Source organism: Neofelis nebulosa, chromosome X, assembly GCF_028018385.1.
Source record: "Neofelis nebulosa isolate mNeoNeb1 chromosome X, mNeoNeb1.pri, whole genome shotgun sequence".
NCBI lineage: Eukaryota > Metazoa > Chordata > Mammalia > Carnivora > Felidae > Neofelis > Neofelis nebulosa.
This window is the reverse complement of record NC_080800.1, coordinates 3824446-3850163: the sequence shown is the minus strand read 5'-3', so window position 1 is coordinate 3850163 and position 25718 is coordinate 3824446. Positions and strand designations below refer to the sequence as shown.

At 45.0% G+C, this 25718-nt stretch overlaps 1 protein-coding gene across 7 annotated transcripts in view; it reads left to right on the top strand.

Annotated features, from left to right (window-relative positions):
• The window catches only part of NLGN4X (neuroligin 4 X-linked), a 320752-nt gene that overhangs the window by 38674 nt on the left and 256360 nt on the right, over positions 1-25718 (top strand). For all 7 annotated transcript variants that reach the window (XM_058714102.1, XM_058714108.1, XM_058714107.1 and 4 more), the window contains exon 3: positions 395-481. The gene's annotated coding sequence lies outside the window, so the exon portion shown is untranslated. The remainder of the gene's footprint in view (positions 1-394; positions 482-25718) is intronic.

Genomic DNA, 25718 nt, shown 5'->3' with positions numbered 1-25718 from the left:
ATTTTCCAAGGATTGAAAACGTCTTGATTTGAATAAGCTGGGTCTCACATAGACACACACTGAATGGACTGTCACTGTCAGTGGAGATGGAACAGAGCCCACGCGAATGCAGGTGAACCGGGCCCTGGAAACCTCAGTCTTTCTCCATTGATTGTAAATCATCAGGCTGCATGAGGACCAGGGTGTCTCCACGTGGAATCTGTATTTAGCCACGCCCGTGTCGATGCCCATCATGAGTAGGAGCTTGACTTACTAAGGAACTTAGTTCATGACCCTCTAGTTGTTGGAACAACCCAAAAGACAGGTTGTGTGAGCAATATCCCATTCGCTTTGAAGCAGGCACACCATCTCTCTTACTGAGGGGACCAATGTATCTTCTTCTTGTTTTTAATAGGGAAAAATGTGTTGAGATGGAAAAGACATCAAGTATATGTCCGTGGAGGCATTTTTAAAGGCATCTTCTTAGAAGGACACCGTAATGGTAAGTATCAAAAATAATCATTGGCCTCTGCTGGCATGTGTTGTTGATTTGCAGCCTGGTTGAATCCAATCTAGCAATCGTTCCTGACAACTTTAGTGGTAAGATTAGCTTTCTTTTTTAAAATCTATTCGAAGTGAACCAAAGTGCAAAGCAGTGATTTCAAGCTTATTTGGAGTACATACAATGACCTGCGTTGGAAATTTAGAGTTTTGTAATAATTGCTTATTCATACAAAGAGCCACAATGCTGAGTGTATCTCATAAATTAGGTATCCACAGGAGAGGCTCAACCTTCTGATGCACCTCATGTAAGCCGATCCAAAATTTACCCTCAAGTCCATTGGTCACTGAAAACCCACTGTGAGCTTCTCAAGTGGGCTAGAGTGAGCATCTCAAGCTACGGAGGCACTTGAACGGCAGTGCCCCTGCAGAATGGGATCCAAAATGTCAGACGTGTGGTTCTAATGTACAGTGGGGGCCCGCTGAGGCCACAGGATCTTTCTCTCTATCTGGTGAACATAAGTAGAGCAGATCCCAAGGAAGGGGAAATGGGTAGAATACTGTTATGATTTGTGGTTGAACTTGTTAAGTAAATCATGTCACACTTCAGAGCCTGGACCTGTCTGCTGCACCCCTCCCCCAACCCCTGCCATACTTAATTTTGAGAAAGAATGTGTTTTAATATGTTTTGAGTAAATGCTTATGTCTTTTCATGGCTCAGCTGTCCATTCAAGCCCTGATAAGGTAGTATTTGTGATTATATTGCTCAAATATTCGTTATCTACCATTTTTCTTCTCAGTTTGAGTGCCACAGCATCCAAACGTTTCCCACAGTTTGGACCACAAATGGCTTTAAGCTTCTCTCTACAGCTGACCACATAATTTCCATATCTTTACTCTTTCGGTAACAAACTTCTGTAGGATTCCTGGATTCTACACGACTGTCAAGGTCATGTTTTGTATGAGATTCTTGTTCCCAACAAACTTGATTTCCAAATTCCTCCCCCATTTCCGGCCATGAAGAAATGCTAGGTTGTTTTTTTTTCCAAAGATAAGTTTGGAAACTTTGTTTTTTCCAAACTTTGTTTTTTCCAAAGATAAGTTTGATTAGTAAAGACTAAAGCTGTCCCCCTTTTGTTATGAACATGCAGATTTGGAAGATGATTATAGATGAGAAAATGATTGCTATTTTTATCTTGTATAGGTTATTTTACCAAAGGTATTCGACACACACACGTTTCTCATCAGCACATATAGCTCAATAATCATTAACAGCACATTATGTAAATTCCTTTTTCATTTTTATTTCCTTTTTCCAATCTGGGCGAGCATTGCTTTCTAACCAGGGCATGAAGTCTCGGAACTATCTGTCTTCCTTCTCACACGAAAAGATTTTGGAACAGGAACCCGATGCAGCTTGGTGGTAATCATTTCGGTTAGCCGCTGTGCAGGAAGCACTCTGTTTAATATAATCAGGCCGTCCTGGTTCCAGGGAGAAGCAATGGTAATAGGTCTGTCATCAGCCTCCGAGCTGTAGACAAGTCACAGCTCATAATGTGACAGCTCCCATAATGAAACCCAAAGGGAACATTATATAAAGTGCACAATCAGGAGAGGAGAATGAGGACTTCTGAGTCTAGGAACACTTATTATTTTTTTGGCCGTATGCACTTCACCTCAATCTGCATTTGAAAGCACCAGGTATTATCGACATGTTTGTCCAAGAGGCTGTCTAAACTGCCTCTCTGAGCCGGGGCGTGCTTTCAGGTCACAGTTTGGGGTGGCCTTGATGCATGTTGATCCCACGTTGGAACTTCCTGCACTGTCTCCAGAGGATGGTGTGGCTGGATGAAAAGCTAACGACAGGGGATTTTCCTTCTCAGGCATTCTCAGAACGGAAAGCTCTGTAGGTCTTAATTTGGAGTAACTGCTGTTCACAAGGGGGGCAGGCTTTGGTGGAAAAGCACACAGACACGTGCGTCGGGGCATCGGTGCTTTAATCTAGGTCTGCTGCTAAGTAGCTAGCTCCTGATGATCAGGCTTCTCACTATGAGGAATCTGGGATCGCACATGAAGAAAACCAGCTGTCCAGGAAATACAGAGAAGTCATTAAGCCTCTTTAATCCTTGACAATTTCAGCCTATGCCAGTTTTATCACGTTTTCTATACAATGTTGACTGAGCATTTTCTGGTTTCATACACTGTGGAGGGAGACTCTTTGCAGGGGATTTTCCTAGGAGTCGGGGACGGTCTTGGTGAACCGATGGTAGAAATGCCTTGATTGTATTCCCAGGATGACTTACTTCAATTAGCAACTGCTGGCCGAGGAAAATGCCTTTCAGGGCAGTCCTGAAACTGAAACTTTCATAGTTCATAGATGAACTAGGAATTAGGAAGTTCAGTATTCTATGGAACTCAATTTGGGAGTATACTGAACACATCCTGATGATCAGGACAATCCTAGGGACTAATAATAAATTCCAATGTTGAGATGGTTTGTTTACAGCCTATTTAGTCCTGAACACATTATCCCAGTGAATGTTTTGTTAAACAATTTGTGAGTCGGAGGGACGCAGTGTAGTTCTGTAAATCCATTTGGTGCACCAGTTGGGAAACAGACTTAAATATAACGATAAAGTTTAAGGGGCGCCTAGGTGGTTCAGTCGGTTAAGTGTCCGACTTTGGCTCATGTCATGATCTCACAGTTTGTGGGTTTGAGCCCCACATCAGGCTTTGTTCTGACAGCTCAGAGCCTGGAGCCTGCTTTGGATTCTGTGTCTCTGTCTCTCTCTGCCCCTCCCAGCTCACACTTTGTCTCTCTGTATCTCAAAAATGTATAAACGTTAAAATTTCTTTTTAATTTAAAAAAAATTTAAAAAATGTAATGGTATAGAATATATATAAATATAATAATAATGCAAATATATGTAATGTTGTATATGACATACATACATATTACATATAATGTAAATATAAATTGTTCTTGGGTCTCTTTGATCCTTCTCCTTTCAACGATTTTTTGGACCTGTAATGTTTGTTTTGTACCAATATAATACTGCCTATTTTTCCCCCCTGATGTAATGCTGCTTTTCTGCCAAAGCGATATATTTCAGAGTAGAAAGAAGGGGCAAGTGTATCTAGTAAAGTAGATCATTATACACTATTTCTAAGTTATTTATGTGTAAGCTTATTTTATTGATCTCTGGAAGACACATAAACTCAGCTTTTGAGTAAATGACCATGAGACACGCGAAGGCATAAGGTGAGCCCACTATGGCCACTGGGAAGTCACCTGTTTTTATAAAGTTTTATTGGAACACAGCCACACTCTGGCATTTACGGGTTTTTGTTTTGTTGTTGGTGTTGGCGTTGGTTTGTTTTGTTTTGTTGTTTGGTTTCTTTATTTATTTTGAGAGAGAGAGGGCATGAGTGTGAGTGGATGGAGGGGAGAGACAGAAGGAGAGCATCCCAAGCAGGATCCGCACCATCAGCACAGACCATGCAGGGCTCGGTCCCACAAACCATGAAATCATGACCTGAGACAATATCAAGAGCTGGGTGCTTAACCCAGTGAGCCACCCAGGCGCCCCTGGCATTTACTTTTTTGTCCACGGCTCTGTTACACTACTGCCCCAGAGTTAAATGATTGTCCCAGAGCACAGGGCCTGGTAGCCAAAAATACTTATTATATGACCCTGTACAGTGAACTTACCAATCTGTACTTTAGGGTGGGATTCTTTGGAGGGTGGGAGTGCGATTCATGGTAAACACCCTGGATTCACAAATTAGTCATATATATTAATATAAAACCAATTATTAGAGGCATATATATATATATAATACATGCATATACGTATGTATGTTTTCACATCGGGAATTCTATTAATGCGTCCTCTTCAACCTTTTAAACAGACAGCAGGTGTTTGTAACCTGCAGTCTGGAATGCAGGCATCAGTGGGGTCTGGGAGCATTCTGGAATGTCCCCTGTGAAATCTCTATGCACCAGGGAGAGATTTGACGGCCACCAATCCACACAACAGATGTGACGCAGCTGACACACGCCAATTAGCGTGCGTCCTCTCTGGCTGTGGTGGCCGTCTGTGCTCAGTGCTCTGTTGGTTAAGGGTGAGGTTCCCAATGAAGGCAGCTAACCATGGGGAGCCCCCTTGCCTGGCTTTGCCATGCCCCAGTCCATTTGTTTCCTGATCTAGAAAAAACAACCTTTGATTAACTGCAGGCACTTACTGGGATTTTTATTCTGCTTCACTCACCTTTTTAACGAAGTGCATTTTATGAAGTCAAAACCAGGGAGTTCACTGATTCCATGTTTGGTGTGTTGGAGAATCGGAGAGCGAGATAATTCTGACTCAGCACGCTTTCTTCAAGTGGGTAATTAATATCCATAGGGAATGGCGTCGTTCTGTTTTGTTCCTGCAGGTTATCGGATGTCATACTTGGCATGCTCTGGTAGTAATGATTAACAAAATATATTTCAGTTGTAGATGATTGAGGATCTTTTGCTTAAGAATGTTCTTTTCGGGGCGCCTGGGTGGCGCAGTCGGTTAGGCGTCCGACTTCAGCCAGGTCACGATCTCACGATCCGTGAGTTCGAGCCCCGCGTCAGGCTCTGGGCTGATGGCTCGGAGCCTGGAGCCTGCTTCCGGTTCTGTGTCTCCCTCTCTCTCTGCCCCTCCCCCGTTCATGCTCTGTCTCTCTCTGTCCCGAAAATAAATAAAAAACGTTGAAAAAAAAAAAAAATTAAAAAAAAAAAAAAAAAAAAAGAATGTTCTTTTCATACGCCCTACTTCGTCCCTTTCCCCAGTGAATGCTGAAACACGATTGTCCGTGGTGTCCTGAAGTATTACTTTGTTTAACCATGATGTGGGGTGATGGGGCAAGGCAAAAACTTAGGACCTTGGTGACACTAAGTGTAACATAATCCACATCAAGATGGTTAGTACACTGGACTTCAGCATCGCTCATCGTCCCCTTACATGAACCTTCCCAGTGTCCTTTGTACACACTTGCAAAATTTAAGTGGAAAATTCTTCACTCTTCCCTATCCTTAGCGTGGTGCATGGCACACAGGGCATTCTCAGGAAATGTTGAGTCAGTGCAAGTCAACGCACTGAACCCGGTGCTTTCGAAGTGGGCCAGGGTCTAGTTCTGGCTGAGCAGACCACATGGGTTAGTGACATTGGACGAGTCCCCTTACCTCCTCCTGTCCCTTCAGCTGAGATGTGCAGGGAACAAGCCTATGTGATGCCAGTTTTGTCCAGCTCTGGGAAGGCACCCTTCCATGCCTGAAGCTTCCCTACAAACTGGTCCAGAGCTGACCAGCCTCCAAGAGGCTGCAAGTTGTTTCTATTATACAGAAAATCCTGGAGCTCTATACATCAGAGGTTCCAATGGCCCCCTCCTTGGGTTCCATTAATCTGCTAAAGTGGCTGGTTCACAGAATTCAAACAAACACGTTACTCCCAGATCACAAGTTTATTATATTATAAAAGGGTTTAACTCAGGAGCAGCTTTCTGGAAAGGATGAACGTATGGACAAAGGGCGTGGAGCTTCCCTAGTCTCTCCACGTGCACCTCTCTCCCCAAACCTCCATGTTAACTGACCTCCAAGCTCTCCGAATCCCATCCTTTTCCGTTTTATGGAGACTTCGTCATTTCACAGGCTTGGTTGATTAAGTCGTTGGCCATTGGCCATTGATCCAACCTCCAGCTCTTGTCCCCTCCCCAAGGGTCAGAGGTAGGACAAAAAGTTACAATTCTGTAATCAATCATGTGGATGTCTCCATTAGCAACCAGCACCCGCTGGTAGATACTTTTCAAAAATCAAAAATTGGGATGAAGACCCAATATAATTTTCTTATAAATCACAGTATCACATTAGGTAAACCAAACATTTTATTTTTTACCCAGGGGTGAGTAAGTATTAGCTTCTCCCTTGCATTTTGTGAATCTGGAATGAAAAGGAAATAAACGCAGTGTCTTATGGTATTTGACTCTAGGTTAAGAGCCACATGGAAGCACTGAAGTGTGGATTCTAGAAGTTTGGTTTTCCAGTATTTGTTCTGGTCTTATGTATATGCACAGAAGAATATAAATTATTTGCCATTGACTTATCTGTAATTAAGTCTTCTAAATGGACTACTATTTTAGCTGCTATATTTTCTTCTCAATTACTTAGAAAATGTAAGGCTTCCTTGGGGAATGCTTAGTCTTTCACTTGTCCTTTTAATGGTAATTGATTGTCTTGTTCAAATTATGCTGTTCTGGGAAGAAGGTTAACAAATAAAATCTGGCAAGGTAATAAGCAAATGGCATCAGATGAATGAAGAGCCCTCTGTGTCCAAGATACGTGTCCTCATTAATTTCTTACCTTTCCAAAGTTATAGATTCATAATGAAGGTAAGCTTTACAATGGGAAATATGGTGGCCACAGAGGTGGCCTGTCATAATAGCTGTCCCTTTTCTCTGTTCTGGTTAGTATTTACATTTAGCCTTCTGTGATCGTGACTTCACTGCAATTCTCAACTAATTTAATCTTTTGATAAGATACCATAGTGTGCATTTTTAAAATATTTAAACCAAGTCCTGGCTCAAACACGAATGAATGAGGGGGACTGCAGCTGACAGTGAGTAACTGTGATTTATCATTTTATGCTTGGAAACATCACATTACTGTGTAAACATTTTACTGTGTTGATCATGGTTTACCATCAACAGGTTGTCAGGTTATTTAAAGATCATTGCCGTTTCTGTCTCTAAGTCTTAGAACCAGCCTTGGAAATGATGTGTCATTGACCACTGTTTAAAAATTTTTTTAATTAAGTTCTTTTTTGTTTATTTGTTTTGAGAGAGAGAGAGAGAGAGAGACAGAGAATCCCAAATAGGCCCTCCACAGAATCTGATACAGGGCTTGATCTCACAGAGTGTGAGATTGTGACCTGCCTGAGTGGAGACCAAGAGTCGGACACTTAACTGACTGAGCCACCCAGGTGCTCCAACCATCGTTTAAATTTTTAAAAGGGAGTAAAAGATTACTGAGTTGGGATTCTAGAATATCTGACCAGAATTAGAACCGATTTAAGGAGGAAGTCCATTTAAGTCCATTTAATCTAAAGTGCATAGAGACCATTTGATGTCATTGTCAATGGTGACGCCATCTTGGTTTTGTGTAGCTGAACACCGATGAATTGATCATATACCTTAAGGAGGAAGTAGAACACTTCTTTGTTTGGAAATGGCTTAACTGCTTTCAAAGGAAATTTCAAAATGACGTGACGTTTCAGGGTGTGGAAAGCACACGCCAGCTCTCATGGCGAACACGTCCTCACCGGTGCTTTCTGCTGGATGTCTCCTGAGGATCTTTCATACAGATTTCTTCCTTAGGTTCCCTGGGTTTGAACTCTTTCACCCGCACCTCTGTGCCTGTGCCTACTCTGTGTTTCTTTTTCTTTTTTTAACGATTACTTATTTTGAGAGAGAGTGCGTGCATGCATGCACGTGCAATCAAGCCGTGGGGGGTGCAGAGAGAGACAGAGACAGAGAATCACTAGCAGGCTTCACGCGGTCACTGCGGAGCCCCATGAGGGGCTCGATCCCACAGCCTGTGAGATCAGGACCTGAGCTGAAATCAAGAGTCGACGCTTAACCAGCTGAGCCCCCAAAAGTGCCCCAACCTACTGTGTATTTCTTAATGAAGAAGTAGCAATTATCTTCCTTAGTTTCTGCTCTTTCTGCCAGGCATTAGCTTCTCACGGCTTCTATAACAAATGATCACAGACTTAACAGTTTGAATAGCACACGTTCATAAATACAGCTCTGGAGGTGAGTTGTCGGGGACAAACACCAAAGCATCCCCAGGGCTGGTACCTTCTGGAAGCTGTATGGTAGAGTACCATTTCCATGCCTTTCCCCACATCCAGGGTCTGCCAGCATCCCTTGGCTTGTCACCCCACATCACTGCACCTCTTTGCCTCACCAGTCATGTGTGGTCACTCCTTCTCTGACTCTGACTCCCTCCTCCTTGTCTTAGGAACCTTGCAATTACACTGGGCTCACCCAGATCACCCAGCATCATTTCCTCAACTTGAGACCCTTTACTTAATCACATCTGCAACGTCTTTTTAAAACCCTTTGCCGTGGGAAGGTATACACAATTGACTGCTGAACAACATGGGTCAGAACTCCCTGGGTCCGTTCGTACATGAATTTCTTTCTTTATCACTACAGTCTTGCAAATGTATTTTCTCTTCCTTGTGAATTTCTTAAGAACTTTTTTTTTTCTGGGGTGCCTGGGTGGCTTAACCCCATTTGGTTAAGCATCCGACTTTGGCTCAGGTCATGATCTCACAGTTCCTGAGTTCCAGTCCCATATCAGGTTCTCTGCTGTCAGCACAGAACCCGCTTTGGATCCTTTGTCCCTCTCTCTCTCCGACCCTCTCTCTGTCTCTCAAAAATAAACATTAAAGAAAAAAAGAACTTGTTCTTTTCTTCAGCTTACTTTGTTGTACAAATACAGTATATAACACATATGACATACAAAATATGTTATTGACTTTATGTTGTTAAGTAAGGTTTCCCATCAACAGAAGGCTATTACTAGCTAAGTTTTTGGGGAATCATAAGTTAGGTGTGGATTTCTGATTGCACAGTGGTCAGTGCCCGTTGCTCTAGGATCAGAGATTCTGGGGATTTGGAAGTAGATGACTCCGGGGGGTCATTATTCAGCCTTCTACACTTAGTGGGTCATGAAGTTGTGAGCACCTGTAGGTGCGTTCCAGCTGTCATCGTCCATGACCTCCAGGACATCTGTCTCCTTCTTTGGGATGTTCTTCTCATCTCTGCCAAGCTCTTGTGCCTCCCCGTCCTTCCCGAGGCTGCTTCTGAGTCTGTCCACCAGAGCCCTCCTCCCTTATCTTGATACCCACGCCCCTTCCTTCTTCACTCTGTCTCCTTCTGGAATCCTACCCTTTGTACTTGAGGGAGGGAGGACCCTCTCTTGTGTGAACAAAGACTGGGGGCTGCCAGTATGGCTTCTGGTAACCTGCCCCTGTCCCCCTATGGCACCCCATCTCTCACAACCCTCCACGTGCTCTGTCTGAGGCATGTCAAACCATTTGGAACCTTCCAGAACCAGCAGTATTGACTCAGACCCTCATGTGTCTTGATGTGCTGCCTTCTTCCCCTCCCTTAGCAGACCTTCCTCCCTGGATCTGAGTTCCTGAAAAAAATCCCATTTTGTCTTATGTCATTATGTCACCCAAGTGTCATTTCTCAGGGACGTCTTTCTCCTCTGTGATTATCACTTATTGAAGAGGTCACTTCCATCAACTGCGTTCTCTTGTCTAGTTTACTTAAATGTCTGACTTCCCAACTACTCTGAAAAATCCCTCTGGTATAGAAAATATTTTGTAACGAGGTAACCGCCACCCTGTCTGACACAGTGCCCCCACAGGGTCAGAAATGATTTATTGAATTAATTGAATTAATATTTAATTATTGAACTTATTGAATTAATGCAGAAGCGGTGAAAATGGTGTTTAGCTGTGGTCTCCCTACTTTGTCCCGCTCTCATAAATGTATTCGTACTCGTTTCGTACCACGCGCATGTCTGTGTTGGGTGTATCGTAATCGATTACTTAAACACCCATTAAACTTGAGCGTTCTCTGTAGCGTCTGCTAAAATTCATTGACATTCACGCACAGTTGTCAAAAGACGGCAAATGTTGCAAATGACCTAGACTCTCCTGGTTCCACACAGCCCCTTCCTAACGTTCTGGAGAACGGTGGATGCACCAAGCAAGGTGAGAATTAAGTTCTCCCCGAAGCACAGAGAGTTACCATCCCTGTCGCTTAGAGGGAGACCAGCGAAATATTGGTGCCTCGTAGTGCAGTAGTGTTATCCCCAGGAATGCTTTGCATGCATTGCACGTCAAGAAAAATGTAGGCCAGGGCGGCTCTGCTCTTAGGGAAAATCCTAAAGAATAATGCTTTCAAAATAACATCAAGAAATGAAAGTGAAGATTACAAAAAAAAAAAAATTGCTCTCAGCAGTTTAGACCTTCTGAAGGTCATGTAGAGAACCACTTACCTGAAGTTTACAGCAACTCTGATCTCTCTCTGGTTTTTTTGTTTTTCTTTCTTTTTTTTTTTTTTTTGAGGGAAATCATAGTTGAGTTTTTTTTCCTTAATACAGTTTCTGCTGCTACTTTCTATGTTATAAACAGCAAACAAGTGCGTTTAGTGTTCATGATCTCCAAGAAGCAGACATATCCAGCATTACATGGGACGTCTTTCATGTTAATTGGTATTTCGGTGTCGTTTCATGAAGTAAGGTTTAGTCGAGCGCTCGCCCACGTGGAAATGCACTTAACGCTGCTGTTCTCTGTGGGTTTCTTGTGTTGGAGCCTTTGCAAATTGAACTCCCTTCCTAAAGCTGCACAAGCACTTTTCAGACACCAAAGGAGGTGAATTTACTAAAAACCAAGGGATCTTGGTGATGGGATGTTAATTTATTTTTATCGTGTCCTGTGAGCTCTGAAAAGTATGATACGTAGTAGATGACAGGGAGTCATAAGGAGATGTCCTTAGCAAGGAAGAGACGGACCCCACTTCTCAGCCTTGTAAGCTAAGAAAAGGCTACCTCCTTCTCCATCTTGGTTTTGCACATGGCTTCCACCTGAACTTGGATGGTGTCCCTGTGATTTGGAATTGCTGTTTGGTTCCCCTGCTGTCTCCACCTGATGGACCCGAGAGGTCAGGTTTCAGGTGGCCTGGAGTCAGTACTGAGATGCTGAACTCGGTGACTGCTCCCTCATATGGTGTGAACAAAACACTGAGCAAATGAGGGCATCACAGTCTGTGAACGCTCAGTTACTGACCAGGGGGCCCACATGCACCTTGGGGAATACAGACATCTGGGTTTCTCCCTCTTAGGAATGCCATAAAAATCACTAGAGTAGCAGGACTCCAAATGTTAACCTACTCAAATTTCTTTGTCCAGAAAAATGACTTCTCCAAAGCCCTTGAGACTCAGGGGAGGTGGTTGATGTTTAGGCTGGAATGATCTTGCTGCAGAGATGACATTATACCAAGCCTTATCACTGTGTCTGGAGTATATTAATGTCTTATAAGTTGTGACTGAAACATGCCTTATTTTCCATGCCATTCCCAGTGGTTGGCTGTTTTTTACTTCTTATTAGTTTTTTTTTTTTTGTTTGTTTGTTTTTTTTTTTTTTTAGTTTTTATTAGTATGGTAGTTTCCTTAGTTCAGCCCTTCAACAGCTGGAGTTGATGTTCATTTCTGCCAGCACCCTGTAATTCAGCTTTCCTCTATTTTCCCTGGGTTATGTGAATGATCTCAGCACACACACCTGACCGACAAGATAAATATATGCTTAGAGTTTCTGTATTTTACTCATTTTTAGAAGAAGCCAGCGAAGGGAGACCTATTTCTCACGCTGTTTTGGACTGTACACATGATGTTGAGTGATTTGCCTGGTGGTTAAGATCGTGGCTCTCATTACATTGCAATACTTGATGGTAAATGAATGAAATAGTGCCCACTGGCATAATTAGGGATGCATTTGTTGTTCTATGGTTTTCAACCTTGCTTTCATATGTGTATGTGTTCGATTCTGCCAACAGTTGGGCAGATATCTCTTGTCCGTCTTCCACGGATAGAAACTCAGGTCTAAGCAGGTGAGATGGTTGCCAGAAACATGACCGTGGGCTCTTTTTCAGTGGTTGTCTTGTCCGTCGTGTGCACAAGGCTCACAGGAGATGTGCCTTCCCGGAAGGAGTATAGAGTGACAGAATCCATATAGGAACGCAGGCAGGGATACACTTCTCTTTACAGCAAAGCGCATTGTGGTCTTTACTCAGGTATCAGACGGTGGTGCATGAACGTGATGGCACTTGATTGTGCTAAAGTGTGTCATAGAGTCTGTATGTTATCTCAGTTGGCCATGGAATATTCGAGACACATAAGGAGAGCGCTGACCCCTGGCCAACTTCCTGATGCTATCTGAGTTGCCTCCATCACTGTCCCACTAAGTGTCGTGTGTCTGAACTTTCTAGATGCCTCCTGGTGTTCTCTAAAAATGTCCCGAGCTGCTTCGGTGTATGAGCAGTTTTTCATGTTCCAAGGACATGATTCTGCATGAGCAGTCTGCTGTTATTTGGCAATTGATTCAAATTATAAGTACATCTAGACATCCTATATGGGAAATAAACATATGTCAAGATATATTATAATGCTTGTGGAATCAAACAACGATAGATGGGAACAGGGTATTATTCCAACGTATAATAGAAGTAAGGGGAATCGTGTGCCCACCAATAGCATTATTTCTCTTTTCACTGTATCACCCTAGCCTTCTACCTCCTGAATCCAGCCTTATCTCTTTGGGTTGTCAACCAAAGCGTGGGCTGACAATTAGATAGCGTTTCCTCTGTGCTAGGACCTGTTCCAAGTGCTTTTTATATATGAACTCCATCATCTCAACCACCGTATCCAGTACTTACATTCATATCGGTTTCTTACGCCTGCTGGAACAAATGACTGCAAACCCACTGGCTTAAGACAACACACATTTATTATCTGACAGTTCTGGGGCTCAGAAGTTCAAAGTGAGTCTGTTGGCACTAACATCAACATGGCGGCCGGCTGCATTTCTCCCCAGGTTCTGGGGAACAGCCTGTTTCTTGGCCACATCTGCCAGGGGTTGCCATGTTACTTGGCTCCTTGCCCTCTTCCTCTATCTTCAAAGTCACTGGCTTGAGTCCTGCTCATGCTACCATCTCCCCGGTTCCCTCTCTTCTGTGTCCCTCATTCACTTATAAAGACCCTTGTCATTCCATTGGGCCCACCTGGATAATCCGGGATCGTCTCCCCATCTCAAGGACAGCTGACTAGCCACCATGATTCTATCTGCACTCCTTATTCCTATTTTCCATATAATGTAACATAGTCATAGGTTCTGCGGATTAACGCACGGGCATCTTTGGGGTCCATTAACTCCACCTACCGCACAGTTATGATCTTCACAGGTGAGGAAACTGAACTCTGAAGGTTAAAGGCCTTCACCCATGTCGTAGGGTGGGTCTGTGGTGGAGACATGGGAATGTAGAGCCACAGGGTGACGCCTGGAGGGCATGGTTGTCTTTGCACTGGGCTTGAGCTCAGATCCTTGCGAACCCAAAGTCAATCGGTAGTTGCCTTTTGACCTTCTATATGAATGAGCAGGTACAAGGCCATGAGTGAGCCATGGAGGGTTGGGAACAGAGTGCAATTAACATGGACAGTGAAACAATATTGAACCAAAATATGAAGCCTGACTGAACAATTTTGGTGTCATAGATTTTTGTGCGCGTGTGCAAAGACCAGGCACCAACTTTCTAAAAATCCGAATTTAAAGGGTGCTCTTCTCTTCCTAGATGACACAGATATTTCACCTGAATTGTCAGGAGAAAAAGACATCTAATGATTATCCAGACTCAGAAAATGGAGGCCATGGGAAAGCTCACGATTTGTCAGGAAGCCCCTCGTTTCTCCTTTGCCAGCTCTTTGATCGCAGCTTAAGACATGCGTTAATTGCTTAACATCAACTTGTAAATAGTATTTCCACAGCATGAATGGAAAACTTTCTCAAGTAATCCTTGTTGTTTTGCCGATCGTGGCTTTTATTTTAGATATTCAATTTTGCTGATGTATTTTAAGAACTCAATTAAATTACAGAGGGATTGATTTGAAGTCAGCAACCTCTTTATGTTAATGCTGCCAAATATCCTTTAACATAAGAGTGCTAAGAGGCACCAGAAAATTTAAAGCTCAATTAACACCGAGAGGTTATATTATTGAATTGTTTCAGCTCTACTGCACAGAATGCCGTAACACTGGAAATATTTTATATCCTAGTGGTGAAGAGCACAGAATTTAGAAGGAAACAAATGACGTGAATCCTGACACCACTTCTGTCTTCTTGGACAGGGGTTAACTGCTTGGGCCATTTTCTTCTCTGGAAAATGGGCCCAGTGGTGTCCCTCTCACGGGATACTTGTGTGGGGCAAATGAGAAGACCAGGTCTTCCGACTGGAACTATGTTGGCATGCGGCTGGGCGACAGAAATACTTGTTTATGTAAAAAAGTTTTGGTAATTAGATAATTTTTAAATTTTTTTGTGTTTATTTATATTTTTGAGATTTTAATTTTAAAGTTTATTTATTTTGAGAGAGAGAGAGACAGAGCGTGAGCGGGGGAGCATCAGAGAGAGAGGGAGAGAGAGAATCCCAAGCAGACTCCATGCCGTCAGTGTTGAGCTCCGTGCAGGGCTGTATATGAGAACTGTGAGATCATGACCTGAGCTGAAATCAAGAGTCAGACGCTCAGCTGACTGAGGCACCCATGTGCCCCTAAAGATTTTAGTTTTAAGTAATCTCTACATCCAACATGGGGCTCAAACTCACAACCCTGAGGTCAAGAGTCACACATTATACCGACTGAGCCAGCCAGGTGCCCCTGAATGATAGTGTTTTAAAATGAAGACTTTATATGTTTAGAATGGATTTAGGTCCACAGCAAAACCGAGCAGAAGGTAGAGAAAGTTCCCACATACGTCCTGCCCCTGCACATGCATAGCCTCCCCCGTTATCCACACCCCAACCAGTGTGTGTGTGTGTGTGTGTGTGTGTGTGTGTGTGTGTGTGTATGTAAATATATATGTAAATACCTATATGTAAATACAGCTATATATTTACATATACATTTTAACCAAGGATGAACCTACCATTGACACATCGTTATCACTCTAACTCCACGGTTTATATAAGGGTTCCCTCTTGGGGTTGTACATTCTATGTTGTGCACAAATGTATAATGACATGTATCCCCCATTACAATATCATACAGAGTAATTTCATTGCCCTAAATTTACTCTCTGCTCTGCCTATCCATCCCTCCCTCACCCACCTCAACCCCATGACAACCACTGATCTGTTTACTGTCTCCATGGTTTCGCCCTGTGCGGAATGTCATCGAGCTGGAATCATACAGCCTTTTCAGATGGACTTCCTGCACTTAATAATGTGCATTTAAGATTCTCCCCCATCTTGTCCTAACTTGATTGCTCACTTCTTATGAGCCCTGAGTACTATTCCATTGTCTGCGTGGGCCACACTTTATCCATTCACCTAGTTAAGGACATCTTGCTTGCTTCCAACTTTTGGCAACTACGAATAAAGCTGCTGAAAACATCCACGTGTGGGTTTTCGTCTGGACGGAAGTATTCAGCTCCTTTGGGTAAATACCCAGGAGTGTGATTGCTGGAATATAGATGATCTGTCATGTTCCGTCAAAGGGAAGAAGCCACTTCTTTTCTTGACTTCTGAAACGGTTATGTGCATTGAGAATGAGAATGCACTTAGCAAAATTATTCTTCCGAAGTCAGTGACAGTGTGTTTGCCAAAGGGATTAATCAGACCTATTTTTAGCGTCGCATTTCTAGCATGGAAAACAAGCAAATAAGAGGAGGCGTGTGGGAGTGCAGACCAACCCGCTGACATGGGTTCTGTGGCTGAGGATAGGATAGCAGGCCACCCAAACTCTCTGATGTCTACGTTCACGATCACACGTGTCCGAGTAGCGAAAGTCTACCATCGCAAGCTTAAAGGACTAGACAAACATGATACATCACTGATGTCACAGAAAATTACATCTGCTCCCTTGTCGTCTCCTTTCTTCTCCCTAAGCATAAATGTTTTCCACATCTTTGCAGCCTTACCCTGCATGAGCTTCTCTTCCGGGGAAAACGTATGGGATTTAATTTTCTGTATCTGTAATCCTAAAATTGGAAAGTTAATCCCACAGTGCCATTCTGATAAACCACGGAGTTTTCATTTGCAAATTCGAGGGTATGGAAATTGTCATAGATTGCTGATACCTTTTGTATAAAAGACCAAAGGGCAAGAGGATGTCTGTAATTCTGAACGAATGCGGTGTCTCACATTTTTGCAGAACAGCCGTAATGCATTCTTCTGTGTTGATAGGCAGCTACATATAATAGTTTCTTTTCTCCACTTTTCAGAGTCATCTTTGTGTTTCTCACCCCTCGGGGGATAAGCAGTGTAACCGGTTGGGTATATACGCCGTTTTCTCACCCAGCGTTGACGTTAGTTTTGCCCCTGCCTGCCTCAATGAGATGATGGCGTGTGTGGAAATGCCAGTGACGGTGGTAGCAAGGTCTGCCCTTTTGCCCGCGTTGCATTTTGGGGTCCGCTTCCTGCCACGTAGCATGTAGCATATCCATTGACTTTAATTCACGCTTGTTGCCAGACCTGTGGTCAGGTTCATTGGATGTTGTGTTCTCTAAAGGTGTACATGAGGCTCTTACCCAGGTTTAGACGGGAGACCTCAGCCTGAGTGGAAACACTAGAGGTCACCAGGAGCCCTTTAGCCACATGATGGACAGGACACGGCTCACTCTCTTGAGCTGACTGGATGACATAGATGGAAGAAAGTGGCCATATTTTATAGTTTTGTAAATGTTTATTTATTTTAAAAGAGAGAGAGAGAGGCAGAGCACGAGTGGGGAGGGACAGAGACAGAGGGAGACCGAATCCCAAGGAGGCTCCACACTGTCAGCGCAGAGCCCGATGTGGGGCTCAAACTCACGAACCAGGAGATTGTGACCTGAGCTGAAATCAAGTGTCAGACGCTTACCAGACTGAGCCACCCAGGTGCCCCAAGTGAGCACAGTTTAGAGCTCAAATTGTTGGCAAATATATTTTCTTGTGCCTTCCGTATACTCACCCTCACTCCTGGGTCCATCTTATTTTTCCGTGGAAGTTTTCGCTTTTAGCCCTGTTTCTTAGTTTTTAAAAAATTGCTTTAATCTAACTGTATTAGATGCATCTGTGCCAGATAAACAAGAAAAGCAAAAGTACTTGATGACATGATGTATAAGAAGAATGAGATACTACACAAAATATATTGAGTCAAGCTGTGTCTCACTTTGGAAAGTGCTTACTTTGATGTAAACAAACTGCCTTCCATAGAGAGTGTTCTCCATACTTCCCGGGGTATGTATATAAAACACGTAATCTTATGCTACCAAACCATTTCCCTTGCTAGTTTACTTTTTTAAAAAACTTTTTGCAAGTTTATTTATTTTGAGAGCGAGCGAGAGAGAACAGGGGGAGGAGCAGAGAGAAGGAGAGAGAATCTCAACACGGAGCTCGAACCCCTGAACCATGAGATAGTGACCTGAGCTGAAACGAAGAGGCAGATGCTTAACCCACTGAGCCACCCAGATGCCCCTCTAGTTTACTGTCTAATGCAGGTCCTTGTATTACCTGCAGGGCTGTTTTTGTCAGAGTAAGACAAGTCATTTCCGTGGTGGTGGACAATCCCACGTTACTCTCTAACCGGGTTGGACTGAACACACCCAATGATCTTGTTACGTCTTCCAGACTCTATGCTCAGGTGAAGTTCTCTCTGACCACAGGATTCCATCCCATGTAGCAAAGCACTGTCTTTTACGCTCCTCCTCAGGAAACAGAGGAAATTTAATCTGGAGGAATTCAACCCAGACAATAAACACCAGGCACTTTACGTATAGTGGAGTGAGGACTGAGGACCCAGACTGAAAACTAGTAATTACATACATTTCGCTTACCACTGGCTACACAGCCTTTTCTCTCCCCTACGTCCCCTGGGTGAAAGCCCTTATACAAACCGATATTGGAAGATTCTTTTTTTTTTTTTTTTTTTTTTTGAGAAACTGAATGGGCCGTGGAAAGAATCCCATAAATGGCATTTGAAGACCATTTGAGTAAATTGCTTTTTCATTGTACAGAGGTCCACCTGCTGAAAACCCCCATTTGGAGCTTATTCTCAAATGAGAAAAGATACTCTACCACCCTACATATTCTAGTGAAACCCTTCATAAGAGAGTCTAAGGATAGCCAATAGAAAAAAGTTATCTGGAGGGAGTGCACAAAGCATCAAATAGAAAACACACACTCAAAAAATCTCTAATCTATAACTTGTGTGGGAGAAGCCAAACTATTGATCCTTAAAGCAAACAAACGAACAAACGAAATGAGAATCCCATGAAAAAGTAACATAATAGCTTTGTTGTAAAGAATTGGATTGGAAAATAAATATGAAGATATTTCTTGTTGGTAAAATCTAAGGAGAGAGCGATGGGAAAGGAAATTAAAAAGAATTAATTAAAATTCAGCCTGGGAATTTATCATATGCGCAGTGATTGCAGAAAGAGGTAGAAATGACTTATAAGTAATTTAATTTTCCCCCAGCATTGAAAGACTTACGCTTCCAGACTTTTGTGGTGCACCAGACGCCCAGCCCATGAGTAGAATGAACCTCATTCCCCAGCACGTTGTCGTGGGATTTCAGGACAGTAGCCACATAGACAAGATGCTGAGAGCTTAGGATCCTCACAGAGTTGGAGGAGCATATAAAAAGAGAGAACAACGTAAATAATCAAGAGTTAGAATGCCCCGGGACCCTTCAAAGTCTTTACCAAAGGTTCTGAGACAGAGGAAAAGATTCACAATAGTAAGAAAAACCGGTTGACAACATGGAGCTCTATCCTGAACCAAATTGTCAATGTAAAGTCAGAGTAAACTTGCACTCATGCAGGCTCTCAAAAGATTGACCTTTCATGCACTCTTTCTCAGAAAGCTGTGTGATTCCGTCTTCCTTCAAATGGCAGAGTAAATAAAATGGAAAGAGTTGGTTTCCAAGAAACCATGGACTCCGTGGAAGATGGCGGAAGGAATTGGGTCCCAGATGAGTGCAGGGAGCAGATTGGGACAAAAAGGATCCTAGACAGAGAGAGACATGGAGGGAAAAAAAAATAAACAACAGGAAATAGGCATTTGACCCTGTGCACATAGTACTTGGGATGGGCTACGGTTTTGTGGGAGCGGTTAGAAAAATCGAACAACAGATCTAGAGAAAGCATGAAAATGAAAACCTGAAGCTGTTACTGAATAACCGGTCACCCACATGGAACAGGTTATTCAAGGAGGGAAATTTTATGAGCTGGGTTCCGAGTGACCGTGAATCGCCTGGTTACGACAATGTTGATACTAAAGAGTGATATACCCTAAATAGCGTTGTAAGGATATTGGGATGTGGGGCGCAAAGATGGAAATGGGGTACTGGCAGTCGCCCATAGAAAAATTTTAGATAATATCCAGAAATAATATGTGAAGAAATAGCAGCATAAAAGTATTATTTAGAACTACAGTGGAACCTATTTGGAGAAGAAAAGGGCAGGGATCTGGAAGTATCTCCCGAGGTAGATTTGGTCATGGTGGGCATGTATCTTGGGGCAGGGATCTGCTGTTGGGTGTTATTGGTGCTTATACTTTGGCTTTTATGACTTCATGCGAGTGTCTGTTGAAACAGTGCTTCCAAAAGAAATAAAATAGGGCCCAAATTGCATGGCACGTGTGTGTGAAGATCCCCATCAGAAGCGCCATTTTGCAAATGTGGCTGACCCCGCACATCACCTGGAGAACTTAAGAGCTGACCCCAGAGAGTCTGGCTGACTTGGTCCTGAGTGCTGTCTGCACAGTGGGATTTTTCAGGGTTCCCCAAGGATTCTCTATCACAGTAGAAATTGAGAAGCACGGATCTAGGGTAGAACAGGTTATTGCTTTAACTTAAAATCCCACCCATTATTCCCTTCGCCTGGACACAGTGCCTTCCCTTAAAAACCAAGGCTCCAGACTGAGCAAATTTCAGTACTCTTGTTTCTCCCCCCCTCTATTTTGTGATGTGTTCTTTAGAGAAAGCCTGTAATCACTTAAAAATGACCTAATGTTTTCTCTCAAAAGCTTTCTATTTTCTGGTTGTTTGAGTTTTTTTTTCCTTCTTTTTTCTCAAGTCACAGAATGTTCTTGTTTTGGAGGGCTTTGCCTATCCTACGGAAAGCCCGTTGTGCACAGTCAATGGCACCATTCCGATGTCATTGTTACATTTTCTCCTGTTTCTGTGACCGCACATGAGGTTGAATTAAATACAATTTTCTCAGTTTGCATTTCCCTGGTGGGCATCCCAAGTGGCGTTTGTGCGTTCCGCTGGTCTCATTCCATGAGGCCCTTTTACTCAAGGGCCAGGGACGTCATTACCGGCACCAGAAATTTGTTCAGTGGTCAAGGATGCTGGTATTGAAGCAAAATTTTCTTTCATTATGACCTGCTCTTTCCCCAGCTGCTATGGTGGGAAGGACTGAGTTCCTGCCTATGAGCGCTGGTGATTATCAACAGCACTGTTTTCCTGTCTTTTCTAGTGAGCAAGGGCTACCTTCCTTCAACGTATCCTCCACCTGTAGGTCTGTTATCCAACAAGAAGCCAGTGGCTTCCAGAAGCATTTATGTTTGAGTCCCTTTTATCCTAGGAGAAGCTAACTCATTAAACCGTGCAGTGCTGGCATTTAGGTCTGGCCCGGTGACATGATCTTAGTCTTGAGTCTGTTTCTCTAATTATTGATGGAACAAACTTGCTCGTTTGTTCCCTGTCTCTGCTAAAGATGCCTGTGGTCTGTGCTGCTTGGAGGTCCCTGTTCTATGATCTGGAAAACCAGAGTATTTCCACAGAGGTCTCCTCTGATGGCAAGCTAGGTCTCTATCGTTCCTCTTCCGATTTTCCTTTGACCTTTTCTGAGTGTAGGCTCCCCGGTTTTTCTCTTTTAGAGTATCCTTAAAGCTAATGCATTCTTAATGTTCTTTAGTGTATTTCTATAAGCTCTTCATTTGTGAACTAAAGTGAAACACACGGGCACCACAGTGGCTCAGTCGGTTAAGCGTCCGACTCTCGCTCAGATCTTGATCTCACGGTTCGTGGGTTCGAGCCCCACATCGGGCTCGGTGCTGACAGCTCTGTCTGCTTGTGTTCTGTCTCTCTCAAAAATAAACATCAAAATGAAACACCAAAAATGTCCTTATTAGGACTGAGGCTTGTAATTTTAATCTAGTCAAGAGGGGAGCAGCTACCCTCTCACACACATGTGCACACACCCATAGAAGTGAAGCTTGTTTGTTGATACATACTGAAGCCATTTATCTGGGCTACCCTAAATTCAATATGTTCTCTAACGACCTAGTTAATTCGAAGGACATACTTAATAGAGGGAAATTGTTTCCTCTTTGTTGTTTTAAGATCTCTGTGTTGCAGTCAGCCCACAGTGCTCTAATATTTGAAGTTGCGGTAGGACGTCTTAACACGGAACCTTCCGCGTTGGGACATTTCCACTTGGGGGAGTTTGCCAGGTGATGATTTCACATCCGGATTTTATAGACGTGTGTCCCACATCCTTTGAGTGACACTGTCTGGGGTGGCCAATTGAAAACATGCACTCACAGACTTGTTAAGAGATAATTAAACATGGGGGAAATAGAACAGTCATGGCAGAGGATTTAATTGGGCTTAATTGGGTTCGGGGGAATAGGCCACGGTAAAAGAATAGCTCTTAATAGGAGGTCTGAAAATAGCCAAGGAAAGCATTAATTGCAGAAAATCTGTGACATCTGATTACTGTAGTGAAAAAAAAAGACGAACCTTTTTATATCCTTCTGTATAGAGGAGGAGGTGACTGGGAGAAAGAAATCTTCCCACACATATATTTAAGAAGAACAAGACGGAGCTCCAGATTCAAAAGGGACGGTGGACAGGCTCCCTGTACAGGCAAGAGATAGACCCACCCTTTTAGAGTTTCAGGACTTTGCCATTTGATGCGAAACACTCTGGAGCTTATATAACGTTGAGCCTCTCCTGATATTTTCTCTGAGAAATGGAGCATGAGGTTAAGAGGACAGGGATCCGGAATCACTCCTGGTCGTGCATGTCTCTCATCACTTCTGTTTATCCCTGGGATTCTTTCTCATGGCTTCATAGAAGAGACACCCCCCCCCCCCCCGCCCCAGGTACACAACATCCAATTTAACAGTCCTTTATTTTCAAGTTGTAGGGTTGACTTTTAAGTGCCTTGGTTCAGACAGAGAAAGACCATGTGGTTGGTGGAATCTCTCTGGAAGTTATCCAGAGATCATCCCCATCTCCCCGGGGCACAGATAGTTGTTTGGTTCCTGGACGATGGAAACTCCACTGTTGGTCTTAGTCGTTTGCTGTGGGCACAGCTTTGGCCTCCAAGAGGTCACGTTGATGTGGTCCCAGGTTCCACCAAAGTGTGTCCAGGGAGGGGCGACCGGGAAGATGTCCTTGACCTGGGAGGATACGACCAGAGCCAAGCAAGAGCTGCAGGTGGAGGGAAGTGTCATTAATTTTCCTGGTGGACTGACGGTAAGGGCAGGACTTCCCAAGGGAGGGAAGGAGAGCAGAAAAGCTTGAACGAGATAGTTGTGTAGGTGCTGTTCATTCTCCCGACCACATCCGCCTTAGACGCGGCAGACAGCGGGGCCATAACGTTTGCTGGACCCACGAGGTCAACGTCGCGGACTAACTGGTCTCCACCATGAGGTAGTTCGGCCATCAGGGGTTCTTAACCATGAACACTTGGGGTGTCTGTGTGTGTGTGCGTGTGCGTGTGTGTGTGTGACTCCTTTGTCAGCTTGGTGAAAAATACACACTTTTTCTAAAAATAACACTTTTAAGTCTTCTTTTATTGTTTTTTAAATGTTTATTTATTTTGAGAGACAGAGCAAACAATGGAGGGGAAGAGAGGGGGGAGACCAAGAACCCCAAGCAGGCTCTGTGCTGTCGGCAAGGAGCCCCATGCAGGGCTTGAACTCAGGAACTGCGAGGTCGTGACCTGGGCTGAAACTTAACTGACTGAGCCACCCAAGCGCCCCAACACTTTTACGTCTTTAAAAAAAAATTTTTTTAACATTTATTTATTTTGAGAGACACAGAGAGGCAGAGCATGAGCGGGGGGGGGGGGGTGGGGGTGGAGAGAGAGAGATACAGAATCTGAAGCAGGCTCCAGGCTCCGAGCTGTCAGCACAGAGCCCACGCGGGGCTCGAACTCACGAACTGCAAGACTGTGACCTGAGCTGAAGTCGGATGCTCAACCAACTGAGCCACTGAGGCGCCCCAACACTTTTAAGTCTTAAAGATAAATAAGCTTAAAAGGAAACGAGTTTTTTTTTTTAATGCTTATTTATTTATTTATTTGTTTATTTATTTTTGAGAAGAGAGGCAGAGAGAGAAGGAGAGAGAATCCCAAGCAGGAATTGAGGCTTGATTCCCAAGAATCATGAGACATAAGCCAAATTCAAGAGTCAGATGCTTAACCGACCCAGCCACCAGACACCCCTAAAAAGAAACCAGTTTTGTTGAAGGAGTTATCAAGGGTTTCTGATACTACTGAGTGTGTGTGTGTGTGTGTGTGTGTGTGTGCACGTTACACTACATCTGAAATCGAAGAAGCACATACCACATCTCCATTCACATTTCCTTTTGTAAAGCCTGCATCGGTGCCTCGGGATTTGGCCAAAGGTGGGCGATGGGCGTGAGACTCACCAGGTTTCACCGTGGTGGGCAGAATTCCTGGGTGAGAATTCGTGTCGGTGAAAGGCGGGGTGGGGGGAATCTAGTGGCTTAGGGTCTCCCTGTCACTTTTGTTTAAGAAATGTTAGGGTCTCAAGAACAGTTACTGATGAACGCTGTTTACTGCCTGTCTTGGCAGAACCCTTTCCATTTGAATGACTTTCACCTTGTGATAATGTTTATAAGGCTTTGGGGGTAGATGTTTATAAGGAGAGATGCCCCTCCTCCCCTCTTCTCTCTCCTCTCCTCCCCTCTCCTTCCCTCCCCTGCTCCCCTTCCCTCCATTTTCCCTCCCTTCCCTCCTCTTCCCTCCCCTCTCTTCTCCTTTCCCTTCCCACTCCTTCTCTCCTCTCCTCTCCTCTCCTCTCCTCTCCTCTCCCCTTCCCTCACCTCCCCTCTCCTCTCCTCTTCTCTCCCCTCCTCCCCTCTCCTCCCCCCTTGCCTCCCCTCCTCCCCTCTCCTCTTCTCTCCCCTCCTCCCCTCTCCTCTTCTCTCCCCTCCTCCCCTCTCCTCTCCCCTCTCCTCCCCTCCTCCCCTCTCCTCTTCTCTCCCCTCCTCCCCTCTCCTCTCCCCTCGCCTCCCCTCCTCCCCTCTCCTCCCCTCTCCCCTCCTCCCCTCCTCTCCCCTCCCCTCTCCTCTCCTCTCCCCTTCCCTCCCCTCCCCTCTCCTCTCTTCTCCTCTCCTCTCCTCTCCTCTCCCCTCCTCCCCTCTCCCCTCCTCCCCTCTCCTCCTCTCCTCTCCTCCCCTTTCCTCTCCCCTCCTCCCCTTTCCACTCCCCTCCTCCCCTCTCCTCTCCCCTCCTCCCCTCTCCTCCCCTCTCCTCTCCTCTCCCCTCCTCCCCTCCTCCCCTCTCCTCCCTTCTCCTCCCCTCCTCCCCTCTCCTCCCTTCTCCTCCCCTCTCCTCCCCTCTCCTCTCCTTTCCCCTCCTCCCCTCCTCCCCTCCTCCCCTCCTCCCCTCCCCTCTCCCCTCCTCCCCTCCTCCCCTCCCCTCTCCCCTCCTCTCCTCTCCTCTCCTCTCCTCTCCCCCCCTCTCCCCTCCTCCCCTCTCCTCCTCTCCTCTCCTCCCCTTTCCTCTCCCCTCCTCCCCTTTCCTCTCCCCTCCTCCCCTCTCCTCCCTTCTCCTCCCCTCCTCCCCTCTCCTCCCTTCTCCTCCCCTCTCCTCCCCTCTCCTCTCCCCTCTCCTCTCCTCCCCTCTCCTCTCCTTTCCCCTCCTCCCCTCCTCCCCTCCTCCCCTCCTCCCCTCCTCCCCTCCTCCCCTCCCCCCTCCTCCCCTCCCCTCTCCCCTCCTCCCCTCTCCCCTCCTCCCCTCTCCCTTCCTCCCCTCTCCTCTCCCCTCCTCCCCTTTCCTCTCCCCTCCTCCCCTCTCCTCCCTTCTCCTCCCTTCTCCTCCCCTCCTCCCCTCTCCTCCCTTCTCCTCCCCTCTCCTCCCCTCTCCTCTCCCCTCTCCTCTCCTCCCCTCTCCTCTCCTTTCCCCTCCTCCCCTCCTCCCCTCCTCCCCTCCTCCCCTCCTCCCCTCCTCCCCTCCTCCCCTCCCCTCTCCCCTCCTCCCCTCCCCCCTCCTCCCCTCCCCTCTCCCCTCCTCCCCTCTCCCCTCCTCCCCTCTCCCTTCCTCCCCTCGCCTCTCCCCTCCTCCCCTCCCCTCTCCCCCCTCCCCTCTCCTCTCCCCTCCTCCCCTCTCCTCTCCCCT